This window comes from Schistocerca gregaria, chromosome 7 (assembly GCF_023897955.1).
Source record: "Schistocerca gregaria isolate iqSchGreg1 chromosome 7, iqSchGreg1.2, whole genome shotgun sequence".
NCBI classification, from domain to species: Eukaryota; Metazoa; Arthropoda; class Insecta; order Orthoptera; family Acrididae; genus Schistocerca; species Schistocerca gregaria.
In genome coordinates this window covers 275552885-275566232 of record NC_064926.1, presented here as the reverse complement: position 1 = coordinate 275566232, position 13348 = coordinate 275552885, and the positions used below count along the sequence as shown (strand labels likewise).

The following is a 13348-nucleotide window of genomic DNA, read 5'->3' as shown; positions in this document are numbered from 1 at the left end:
GGCACAAGTAGCAGGACTAGCATGAACTCAAGTTAATTATCAGATTTTTTACCAGCCACTTCATTCCTCTGTAACAGTGTCATATTATTCGAGGAAACTCTATGCTCTGTAGTGCAAAAATACCCAGAAATTCCCATATAGTATTAGTTGGAGGAGACTTTGATCTACCAAGTATAAACTGGGGATCTATAGATTCACTGCCAGTGGTACAGGTGGACAGTCTTGTGAAATACTTTTGAACATATTTTCTGAAAACCAAATTGAACAACTTGTTAGACAACCCACACACAATGGAAAATTTTGGAACTTGTAGCCATGACCTTATCAACTGTGTCAGTCTACAAGCAGGGACTAAGAATTATGATATCATCGCAGTGACAGTGGTTACTACAATTAACTAATCCATCAAGAAGGCTGGGAGAGTATTTATGCTAGAAAAAGCAGACCAGCACTTGTTAGCATCCCACTCACGCAATGAATGATCATCATTTAGCTCCAATATGATGGACATAGAGGAATTATGGGCAAAATTTAAACTGATTGTAAATCTTGCTCTGAAGACATTTGTCCCAAGTGGATTAAGAATGGAAAAGACTCTCTGTGGCTTAATAATCAAAATTGGAAAATGCTGAGGAAATAGAGATTGTCGCACTCTTGATTCAACAACGAATGCACAAATGTTTACAGGCAAAAGTTAGTAGAAATTCGTGTCTCTGTAAGATCAATGTACAAAGTATACAATAACTTCCATTATAATCCCTTAGCAAGAGATCTCGCTGAGAACCCAAAAAAATTGAGGACATACATGAAATACCTAAGCAAGTTGAAGACTTCTATCCAGTCACTCATCGATCAGTCTGGAGTAACAACATAAGACAGGATAGGAAAACTGAAGTTTTAAATTTAAAGTTTAAGAAATTGTTCACGCAGAAGGACGGTAGAAACATACTGTTGTTTGATTGTTGTATAGACTCCTTTATATAGGATATTCAAATAGGCATCAGTGGCATAGAGAAGCAGCTGAAAGAGTTGAAAACAAATAAGACACTAGGTCCAGTTTTACAGGGATTACGCATGACTCCAATATATAAGAAACGTAAAGGAACAGACCCGCATAATTACGGACCAATATTCTTAACATCAGTTTACTTCACAATTCTTGAAGACATGGCGAGTCTGAATACAATACATTTCTTTGAGACAGAAAAGCTTCTGTCTGCAAATCAGCTTTGATTTAGAAAGCACCATTCATGTGAAACTCAACTTGGCCTCTTCTCACATGATATCCTATGAACCCTAATGGAGGACAACAGATAGATTCCATATTCCTAGGTTTCCAGGAAGTGTTTGACATAGTGCCCCACTTCAGATTTTTGATGAATATGTGAGTGGCTCAAATACTATTTAAGTAATAGAACCAAGTACATTGTCCTTGACAACGAGTGTTCATCAGAGACAAAGGAACAGTCACAAGTGCCCCAGGAGCGTGTGATAGGGCCACTCTTATTCCCTGTATAAGTGGAAAATCTGATGGACAGGGTGAGCAGCAACTGACGACAGTTTGCTGATGAGGCTCTGGTGTACAGGGAGGTATCATTGTTGAGTGATTGAAGAATGACACAATTTGATTTAGATAGAATTTCTAGTTGGTGTGATGAATGGCAGTTTCTTCTCACTGTAGAAAAATGTAAATTAATTAGGATGAGTAGGAGAAATGTTCAAATACAGCATTAGTAAGGTGGTGCTTGGCAAAGTCACAGTGATTAAGTATCTAGACTTAACACTTTAAAGCAATATGAAATGAAATGAGCATGTCAGGTACATAGTACAGAAGGAGATTGCTCGACTTCTTTTTATTGGGAGGAATTTGCGAAAGTGCAGCTCATTCACAAAGGGGATGGCACATAGAATGTCAGTGCGACCCATTCTTGAGTACTGTCTGAGTCTTTGGGATCCCAACCAAGTAAGATTACAGGAAGCCATCGAAGCAATCCAGAAGCATGCTACTAGATTCGTTACCAGTAGGTTCTATCAGCACACAAGTATTATGGAGATGCTTTGTGAAGTCAAATGGGTATCCCCAGTGGGAAAACAAAATTCTTTTCATAAAGTACTATTGCAGAAATTTAAAGAACTGGCATTTGAGTTCAACTTCAGAGTGATCTATTGCTACTACCATACATTCTGCATAAGAACCACAAAAATAAGACGCAGGAAATAAGGGCTCATATGAAGGCTTTTAGATAGTGTTTTTTACCTTGCTCTATTTGCAAGGAGAACAGTAAAGGAAATGACTAGCAGTGGTATGTTGTACTCTCCGCCATGCACTGTATGTTGGCTTGCAGAATATGTGTGTTGATGTTGATGTAGACTGTCACATATTAGGATACGCATGTTACAACATATTAAGAATAAGCTATCTTACACTATAAACCTAGCTTCATAATTACACTGCTCGGTTTGAAAGACAACTCATTATAGCTCTGTAATGGCCTTATTGTCACTGTTCTATGTTTCAGGCAATGTTCTGATACATCCCAACAGATATCAGCACTTACTTTAGTCAGAATCTAACTTTCTCGCATTAGCAAACTCTCCCATAACATGCACCTTTCCTCTATATTCAAAATAACTTCAGTAACGATAGTATCGTTTTGGGTAAATAAAAAACAATGTCAAAATGGAACATAAATAGTCATTTTCTCAAATTAAATTGAAATTGCAGTAAGGCTAAACATAGTGCATTCCGTCATATGACACCTGTTGTTTTGTACCCGCACACAACTGACATTGCAGTGTTCTATTTTCCTTAAAAATTATGGAGAAATGAACCATACTTTTCAGTTGGAAAACCATATTCTACACTTGTTCTGTCAGTTGGTAGGTTGTGCAATTTTGTACCCGCTTATCAATATACATGCAATAGCACGCATACCTACTATGTTCCAAAATGCTGTGCATACAGAGAGGATTTTCCAGTGTTCATCCCTCAGGTTCTATTAGTGTTAAAAAGGTAGGGTCATGTTTTGGATAGCCCTTGGGCTAGGGACCATTTGTATACCCAGCAAAAGGATTGCCTTGTGTCACTATCCTACCGCAAAGGGTCACAGTATGATGAAACACTTCCTCCCACTGTAGGCAAATGGAGCAAACTGATTGGATCTTTATGCATTTGATGTGGTCTATGGTGAGTTTGATGGCACTTATGCACGGATTATTAGTTAATTGGCATTTCCTAAGAATACCTCACAAAAGGCTTTTTTTATCATACTTTCATCATCACCTGCAGACCAAAACCCAGTCGAGGATACCATGATGACTATGCCTAGCAAATGGCTGAACGTGTGGGTGTGTTACTGTGATGCAAGAGCCACGAATTGTCTTGCCACATTTTAGGTCGTTTCCTTCTCACATTTTCTAGCAGGTATCGCAACATGTCTCGATAGTACCATTGATTAACAGTTTGTCCCTGTGGCACAAATTCATGTTCCAAGTCAAAGAAAACTATCTGCACAGTTTTGAAATTTGAACTGATCAGAGAAGCTTTTTTTGGTCTTGGAGAACCATGTGAACCATTTGTACCACCGAAAACAAATCAAGCACTCATCACCATAGGCATCCTGGATCATTTAGTGTGTCTCTGTAAAGGTTTTCTTGAGTTTCACACAAAATTTAATGCAGAGATGGTGCTCCACTAACTTTACATCTTGAAATTCACGAAATGCGTGAAACAACGTTCTATTCAATACAGCACTCAACAATAACCAACAGGCATATAACAATGAAACTTCCGGCAGTTACATATTAAACACAGGCATGTGCAGGGATGCCAATCAAATTTTGTTCCAACCCACTATTGGTGCAAAATTACAAACATTCCAGAAATTTTTGAACAGACCTCATATTTTTAGGCATTTACCTAGAAGAGTGATCTCCCCAATTTCAAAAATCTTTACCATTATCAAGAAAAACCACAAAAAATTGTCTTTTGGGTTCCAAACCACAGCAGTGTATTTGAGATGACTGTGCACAGCAAATGGCTGTAATTTTTATGATGTGTTCCTAAGATCCTGGTCTAGGGTAACCTTGAAAATTTTCTTCATCTGTTTTCCAGATACAGAGGTTCAAAGACCCTACTTTTATACATAAAATATACATGTAAATTCAGTGCGAAGTGGAAACATGGTTTATAAAGTGACTTAGCATAGAAAAATATGCTTTAAAGTGTCTCTGTTATCATCATGGAAACCCATGCAAAATTTATTTGTTGTATAAAACAGTTTGAGCTGTAAAATTTGTTTTGGGTTATTTCAGTTTCACATAAGTAAGGTGTTTAAATTTTACAGATCAATACATTTATATACATATTAGTTATATGCCCTGCTGCAGCAGGGAAAAGAAGGTAATCAGCAGACATATGCTCCTATCAAAGCAAAAAAAATGTGAATATGTTCCTGTTTATTTAAAGACTCTGACTGAAAAGTGGAGTACCAAGTGCTTCACTCTGTCTTTGCCAGCACCTTTAAAACATTCCCAAAAATTTTAGCATGCAAACACATTTGCACTTTTTGTGCTGAGAAAGAGGAAGACAGTAGCAGTGAAAAAGAGGTGGAAAAGTAATAAATACTAAAAGATAGTAATAAAGAGAAAAAGGAAGTGGAGGTAGGTGAGAGCCAGTGATAATGAGAGACAGAGTATATGACAGTGATAACAATGTAGAGAGAGATAGTGATAGTGAAAAGAGAGAGCAGTGATAGGAAGGAAACGAATGTATATTGGCAATAAAAGAGAACAAGAGGGAGACAGTAGTACAGAATGAAGGAGAGTGTGGCTGTGACACGTAAGACAATGACAGACAGACAGGAAGCGATAATGACAATGAGTTGAGCTGAATGAGTGAGTGAGAAAGGGCTACTGGGAGTGGATGAGGACGAGCAATGTAAAGAAATGGAATAGTGGGTATGAGTGAGTTACAGTTAGGAGAGCTTTTGTGTGTTTGAGGCGAGTTCCATGTTAAAAAAAGTGCAAATATATTTGCATGTCAAAATTTTTGGAAATTTTTTTAAGAAGTGCTGAGAAAGGTAGACTGAGGCAACTGGTACCCTGCTTTTCAGACAGTCTTTTAAATAAACAGGGACATATTCGCATTTGTTGTGCTCCAAAAGGACCACTTTTCAGCTTGTCTCTCTGTGATTATTACACACATGTAATAGAATTTTAATAAATATAGTCTGACAGAATTTAAATGTCTTATTCTTATCCATTACAATGAGTAGTCAAATTTAAGTTTTCCCAGCATATTTGTAATTTTACTTCAAGATCAAAATTTATGACCTCACTGTTAAATATTTATTATCTTACTCAATTTGATCTTATTGATTTTTTCTGCTGCAGCTACTTTCCTGTTCTGTCTGCTAATTCTGTGAGTACTTTCATGCATATAGACAAAACTTTCTTTGGTGCAAATTAATTTGGATCCAACCGTTTTCAAAATTGAGAGTGACAATGAAGTTTAGCATTCCTGAATAAAAGGACAAAAGGTTTGCTGTTGAGCTTGGCACTTACCTTTGCGTGCATAATCTGATAAAAATTGTACCACTACAAGTTTATTTTGTGTCAAATAATTGAATAGTTATTCAGTTAGTTACTCTCTCCTGCATATGAATTATGAGCTTTGTAAAAGATAAAACTTCTGCCAGAAGTCTCACTGATCTAAAATCACTTACTCCTCAACATAATAATATTCTCTCTCTCCCATAAAATGAATTATTTTAAAATAATTTGGATGAATTTTGTTTGTTTTTTAAACAGTGTTTCTAGCTCATACTACAATCCCTTGAAACCTGTGATTCACACAGTCAAATGCCTTAGGTAGTTGGCAGAAAATATCAATGCCAAAAGTCTCATTGATCTAAAATCACTTACTTCTCAACACAGTAATATTCTCTCTCTCTCCCATAAAATGAATTCTTTTAAAATCACTCAGATGAATTTTGTTTGTTTTTTGATACAGTGTTTTTAGCTCATACTACAATCCCATGAAACCTCAGTTTATCTCGGAGAGTACTGTGATTCACACAGTCAAATGCCTTACGTAGTTTGCAGAAAATGTTAACCGGCACTATTTTGTTATTTAATGCCTGCAATATTTGGCGAGTTAACATGTAAATGGCATTCTCATTGTCAGTAGATCAACTCCTCTGAAATCCAAACTATGATTTCCTGAGGGTGTTATTGTTGCTATGGTGGGACACTGTTCTGGAATACATCAGCTTGTTAAAAATTTTGGAAAATGGTGTTAGTAGTGAAACAGGTCAGTAGTTACTCACATCTCTCCCCTATTACCTTCACATAGAGGGATTTAACAATGGCATGTTTCAATCTGCATGAAAAATTGCCTTGAATTAGAGATGCATTACATGTTTCAGATAAGACAGGGCTTATTACATGGAACAAATCTTTAGTACTCAGTTGGAAACTTTCAGAATAAGTATGTACTTATTTATTTTTAATTTCTGGACAGGAGTTGCTGATAGTTTTATGTGACTGAATTTTATGGAATTGCTTTTTCAACAAGCTACTGTGATTTTTCTCTTGAACTGTTTGTCCCTACATTTTACACTAAATTTAAGAAATGATTATTATACATATTTGCTACCTGTGGCACATCATTTATAGTACCTCCATTTAGTGATGTTATCGTGTGCTGTGGTTGGCTGTCCTGTCTCTCATTTCACTACATACCTTACAGCCTTAAGTCTGTTGTTGGAATTACTATTTCTGATTTAATCTGTACATTACTTAATTCAAAAAACTTTTCTTAGTAATTTTGAGTAGTTTTTTTCCATGCTGCTCAATGTCTTTCCTGATTAGCATATGCATAAAGCTATTTTCCAATAATGACATGAATTCATCATGGAACAGATTAAATTTTTGTCAGCATTTGGTTCATTATACATACCATCCAAAGTGATCTCTTGTAAACTGTTCTTAAGAAGATTTGTTCTGGAGTTGCAAATTATTCTGCCTGAATTCCACAGAGGAGTATCAATACCATAAGGCACTACCTTATTCATCTTCACTAACTGTGCATTTGCTACTAGGTACCATATACAGTTGTTATTTTCTTGCTTTGAGCTTTACCAAAGAAAACAGTATCAGTTAGGGTCCTACTGACTTTATCCACCCACTCTGGAAAGTTAATTACTGAAATCAAATTGCAGGTTTCCAGATAATTTTACCTACTAGACCAGAATCTTTTAGAAAATCTACACTGATATCACCACAGACTATTAACTGCTTACTGCTGTCCAGCACATAGCATGGTATGGAATCAAAATTACTCATAAACAGTGCAAAATTTCTTGATGAGGATGTATATACAGCTACAATTAAAAGTGAACTATTTTTAAATATTAATTTGCAAGCACATGCTTCTATGTGCTGATCACTACAAAATCTATTTGTCTCAATGTTTTCATGTTTTATTGTACCAGCTGTGTTAACTTTAATTTAAAACCACTTGTCAGAATACGCTGATACATTGTATAATGAGTGGTTGAAAATGAATATGTTACTTAGTTTCAAACATTTAAGGATTTGCTATTTCATATCTGATGTCTTCTGCCAACTTATTAAAGGCTTTTTCACCAGAATATAGAATGTCATAGTGCTCACAAGACAGGGACGCACAGTATACGTGGAAACACTTAACTTCTAGGATTCTGGAAGCAAATTTCACATTTTGTCCTCAATTCCCTTTATTACGAACCAAGAATATCATTTACAATTACATATAAATTGGCACTTGAGTGTATGATTTCAAATTGTTCAGAAGAGGCTTCTGCAAAAAGTTTAGTATTAGCTTGATGTACCGCTCATCCTGTACACTTCTGTAGAATAAATACTTTTTGATCTTACTTGTACTGTCGCAGTAGATTATGCAAGGTCAACATAGTGACAGATATTTCAAAGTGCAAAGTTTATTTCTTTAACCTATCCACATGTTGATGCTGCCATTAAGATTACATGAATTAAATAAGTCTGGTTTCATGTGCCATGAACTACAATGATAAATTGCTTTAATGATCCTGTCCTCAGGAAAGATGACGAGAAGAGGCACTATATATCTCTTTGTCATAAATAAACATACAACATGGATAAGTAAGATATGTGACAAAAAAATGATCTAAATAACATAAATATTTCAGATGCTGACTGCTGACATGGAAATGAGAAAAATATCACTAAGAGTTGATGTGAATGCTTGGAAAGTGATGGTACTGTTAATCTTTCTAATATTTGCAGTGTATCCAGCCATACATCTGCACAGTGAATTTCTATTGTAAAGTAAGTTTGCATATGATACACAGGAACCTATACAAGGACATGTGAACATTAATACTAGTGAGATCATATGTCTTTAACAACAAATATGATGTATCACACAGCAACTTTGATCACAAGCCTTTTTTAGGTGTGTTTTAGCCTTTTAGTGAAATAATGCTCTTTGATGAGCAACGTGCCCCTCGTTGTAGAAGAATAAATATCTTATAAGATTCAAAAATAAGCAATTTTTGTCAATATAATGTAACTGGATAGATAAAAAAAGCTACTCACCAAGCTGTGGCAGGTAACACACACATAAAAGAAGGTTATATTTATGCAAGCTTTCGGAGCCAATGGCTCTTTCTTCAGGGAACGGGGTTGAAGGGGAAGGAAAAGGGGTGAAGGAAAATGACTGAAGAGGTTTAGGCAAGGTAGATTTTGGAAAAGTCACTGAGAACCACAGGTCGGGGGAGACTTACACACAGGGCAAGAAGGAAAGACTGGTTGTTGCAGACAGCAGTGGATGAGGTTTGAAAACGTAAGGGATTGAAGGTGGAAGACAGGATAATATGCAAGACAGAGATAACTGCTAAACCAATGTGCATGAGTTAATAAGAAAAAAAAGGCAAGTGCACTGAACGTAACAGAGGTGGGAGGGGGACGACAAAAATGAAGAGATCAGAAAATGAAAGATGTAGAAAACTATAATGGAGTGAAGAAAGTAGTAGCTACTGTGAATAAATACTGAGACAGAAGAAATTAACGTAAATTAAGGCAAGGCAAGTAGCGAGAACCAAGGACACATTGTAGCACTAGTTATCACACGCAGAGTTCTGAGAAAGTGGTGTCCGGGGGAAGAATTCAGATGGCGCGTGTGACGAAACAGCCACCGATGTCACGACTGTTATGTTGTAGAACATGCTCTGCAAGAAGATATTGTGTATTGCTGGTACACACCCTCTTTCTAAGCCCATTTATCCTAACTGGTAACTTGGTGTCAGTCATGACAATATAAAAGGCCGAACAGTGTTTACATAACAGCTGGTATACGATGGGGCATGATTTTAGGAAGCCATGGCCTTGTCGAAATAGCTGATTAATACATAAAACACCAGGATGTTGTGATGGCCCAGGAAATCTGCTTTCAACTTGACTCTTGGGGTAATAATGTCCAGGGAAGGCTGAGGGAGAATGGTGGTGCATTGCTGTAAAGACTCTGCATCCAAACAAATATGTTTGCCTCAAATGCCAATGCTGTATGGGAGAGAGTGTTTGACATGAAAAGGTTGGCAACTGTCCAAAAGTAAGTACTGTTGTTTGTTAGTAGGTTCAATGTGGACAAATGAGTGTGGTTGGCCTCAGGTAAGGCGAGATCAAGTGGCTTGATACTTGGAATAGGGTCACGTGAAATTTAGCTGAGGGAAGGTATTTAAGAGATTCGGGAATTTTAACAGGTATTCCTCACCTCACCTCCTTGATACTAATCTTGTCCTCACTGAAGGCCAGCTACACACTTATGTCCACATTATACCTACTAACAAGAAACAGTGCTCACATTTTGACAGTTGCTATCCTTTTCATGTCAAACATTCTCTCGCATACTGCCCTGCTATTGGCAAATGCATTTGTTCGAATGCAGACTCTTTACAACAACATACCAACATTCTCACCTCATCCCTCACTGTATATAATCACCCCATGAGCCTAGTTCAAAAGCAGATTTTCCAGGTCATCACGTACAATTCTGGAACTGCTGGTTCCTCCAAAAAACAACTTCAGAGCACACCACTTGTCACTCACTGTTATCATGGTCTTGAAAGTATTAATCAGCTACTTCAACAAGGCCATGACTTCCTCATGACTGAATGAGATCCATTCTGCCTGAGATTTTGCCCTCCACACCTAAAACAGCTTTTCATCAACCTCCCAATCTCCACAATATCCTTGTCAATCCCTATGCTCCTTCTGCACCCATCTCTCTACCCTATGGCTCCTACACCTGTGACTGCCTCCACTGAAGACTTGCCCTAGGCACCCTCCCACCATCACCTACACAAGCCCTCTAACTACAAAAACATATACTATCAAAGGGAGAGCCACCTGTGAAACAACATGTCATATAACAGCTGTTATGCAAACACTGTTTGGCCTTTTATATTGGCATGACTAGTACCAAGTTATCAGTTAGGATAAATGGACACAGGCAGAGGGTATATACTGGCAACAAACAATATCCTGTTGCAGAGCACATTCTATATGACAGTCGTGACCTCAGTGCCTGTTTCATCACACGTGTCATTTAGCTTCATCCCCAGACACCAGTTTCTCAGAACTCCACAAGTGGGAAATAGGGCTACAACTTGTCCTCAGTTCTCGCCACCTACCAGGTCTTAATTTATATTAATTTTCCATGTCTCAGCATTTCTTCACTGTAACTACTTCTTTCTTCACTCCGTTTTAGTTTTCTACATCTTTCATTTTCTGACCTGTCTATTTTCCCCCCTCCCACCTCCATTACGTTCAGTGCACCTACCTTTTTACTCTTATTAACTCATGCACGATGGTTTAGCAGTAATCTCTGTCTTGCATTTTCTCCTGCCTTCCACTTAAGCTCTTAGGTTTTTAAAATGCGTCTGGTGCAGTCCCCAGCAACCAGTCTTTCCTTCTCATCCTGTCCGGTAAGTCTCCCCTAATCCGTGGTTCTGGGTGACTTTTCCAACATCTACCCCTTTTCCTAAAACTCGTAAGTCCTTTTCCTTCACCCTTCATCCTTCCCCTACAACCCTTCTGCCAGAAGACGTAGCCACTGGCTCCAAAACCTTCCATAAGTATAACCTTCTTTTATGTGTGTATTCTCCTGCTGCCAATTGGTAAGTATATTTTTTTTAATCTGTCGAATTAGATTCTGAGTACAATGTCAGCAGAATATTAACAAAAGACACCATAATCACAGTAAAAGTTCCAAAAAATGCATGTCTGTCAGTAAGTGTGAGCGTCTACACAGACAGGCTGTCCAGTAGTAAACGAAAGCTCATGGGACTGAATCCCTGTCATGCCATAAGACATTTCAGTCTGCTTTTTACCTGGCCCTCACCTCTCTATGATGTGAAGATTCACCAGCAGCAACATGCAGTTTAGATTCCACATTAAACTGGAGGTTTCCTTTTTCCAGTAAGATTACTGACATAGATTAGCGACACACGTTACAGAGGTTGCATCCAACTGGACTTGCCCCATGCCATTGGGCCATATGGAAACATTATTATTATTATTATTTTCGATTATTCCCATTTAAGAGAGCGTTTGAACTTGAATTCCTTTATGATGAATGTTTATGTTTTTTTCAGAGCCCAAATTTTCTTCATGTGTTCACTGTGTTATTTCTTTTGCTCCGCTGTCCATTTGCATCCTGGTCTCTTCTGTGTTGTGGTGTCAAATTTATGTTTTTTGATGATGTTCCTGAATTCAGTTCTATTTTCTGCATCGTTTACTGTTATGTGTGCTTATCTGAGGTCCTCTTCAACTTCTTTTATCCATTTTGTTTTTCCCCTGCCTGAGTTGATGACTTTAAGAATTTGCTTTGAAATTCTGTTTTCATTCATCCTGTGGATATGTCCGTAGAACTGCATCCTTCTTTTCCTTATTGTATCCGTAATCTTGTCTGTGTATTTACATGATTCTGATGTTGGTCTCTTCTTCCAGATTCCTTGCTCTTGTATCGGGCCTAAAATTTTCCTGAGAATTTTCCTTTCTTGTTTCTCTATTTCTATGGCAACATTATTTACTATTAAATTATTTTGTGCGTTTTTGACCATTTAAATTCATTTTACCACTGTGAATTTTTCCATGGTTAATCCTTATATCAATACTGGGATTTATGAAGTGCATTCAATCAGGAAAGCTCCGTCAACTATAGCTCTGCTGCAATGATTGGTGTAAACACAGTGCAAGTGTCCTCAACATACAGAAATCAGTGATTTACAACTTATTTCTTTCCATGAGATTTTTATCAGACTTACAGTTAATACACAGAACAAGACCAAACAGCACATTAGTTATCTCTAAACATTTTATAACAAAAGTTTGATAAATCCCTGCCATTTGCAAGAAGTGGTTGAATCCACCGAAGTGTGATGAACATTATCTAGTGATCTTATTTTACTCAGGACAAATTCCAATAATGCTGCAGATAAACACTGGTAAAAATGTGACTAGCTGGATTTGGTAAGTGTCTGTGTATGTGGGGATTGATATGTGTGTGTGTGTGTGTGTGTGTGTGTGTGTGTGTGTGTGTGTGCGAGTGTACACCTGTCCTTTTTTTTCCCCCTAAGGGAAGTCTTTCCGCTCCCGGGATTGGAATGACTCCTTACCCTCTCCCTTAAAACCCACATCCTTTCGTCTTTCCCTCTCCTTCCTGAAGAAGCAACCATCGGTTGCGAAAGCTAGTAATTCTGTGTGTGTGTTTGTGTGTTTTGTTCATTGTGCCTGTCTGCCGGCGCTTTCCCGCTTGGTAAATCTTGGAATCTTTGTTTTTAATATATATAGAAAGAAACTTCCACATGGGAAAAATATATTAAAAACAAAGATTCCAAGACGTACCAAGCGGGAAAGCGCCGGTAGATAGGCACAATGAATAAAACAAACAAACACACACACAATTTCTAGCTTTCGCAACCGATGGTTGCTTCTTCAGGAAAGAGGGAAGGAGAGGGAAAGACGAAAGGATGTGGATTTTCAGGGAGAGGGTAAGGAGTCATTCCAATCCCGGGAGCGGAAAGACTTCCCTTAGGGGGAAAAAAGGACAGGTGTACACTCGCACACACACACATATCCATCCGCACATACACAGACACAAGCAGACATATTTAAACGCAAAGAGTAAGGGCAGAGATGTCATATATATGCAGTAAAAATTTCATTGTTTCATCACTTAGAATTCTTTTGCAAAGTGTACCTATTAAAAGGGTAAAATAGCATTGGCAGAATAGGGATAAAAATTGCCTTCCGTCTCCCCTTAACG

The 13348-nt window shown here is 37.6% G+C and overlaps 1 protein-coding gene across 1 annotated transcript in view; it reads right to left on the bottom strand.

Moving 5' to 3' along the window:
* The window catches only part of LOC126281215 (katanin-interacting protein-like), a 288539-nt gene that overhangs the window by 139302 nt on the left and 135889 nt on the right, over positions 1-13348 (bottom strand). The gene's annotated exons all lie outside the window — the stretch shown is intronic.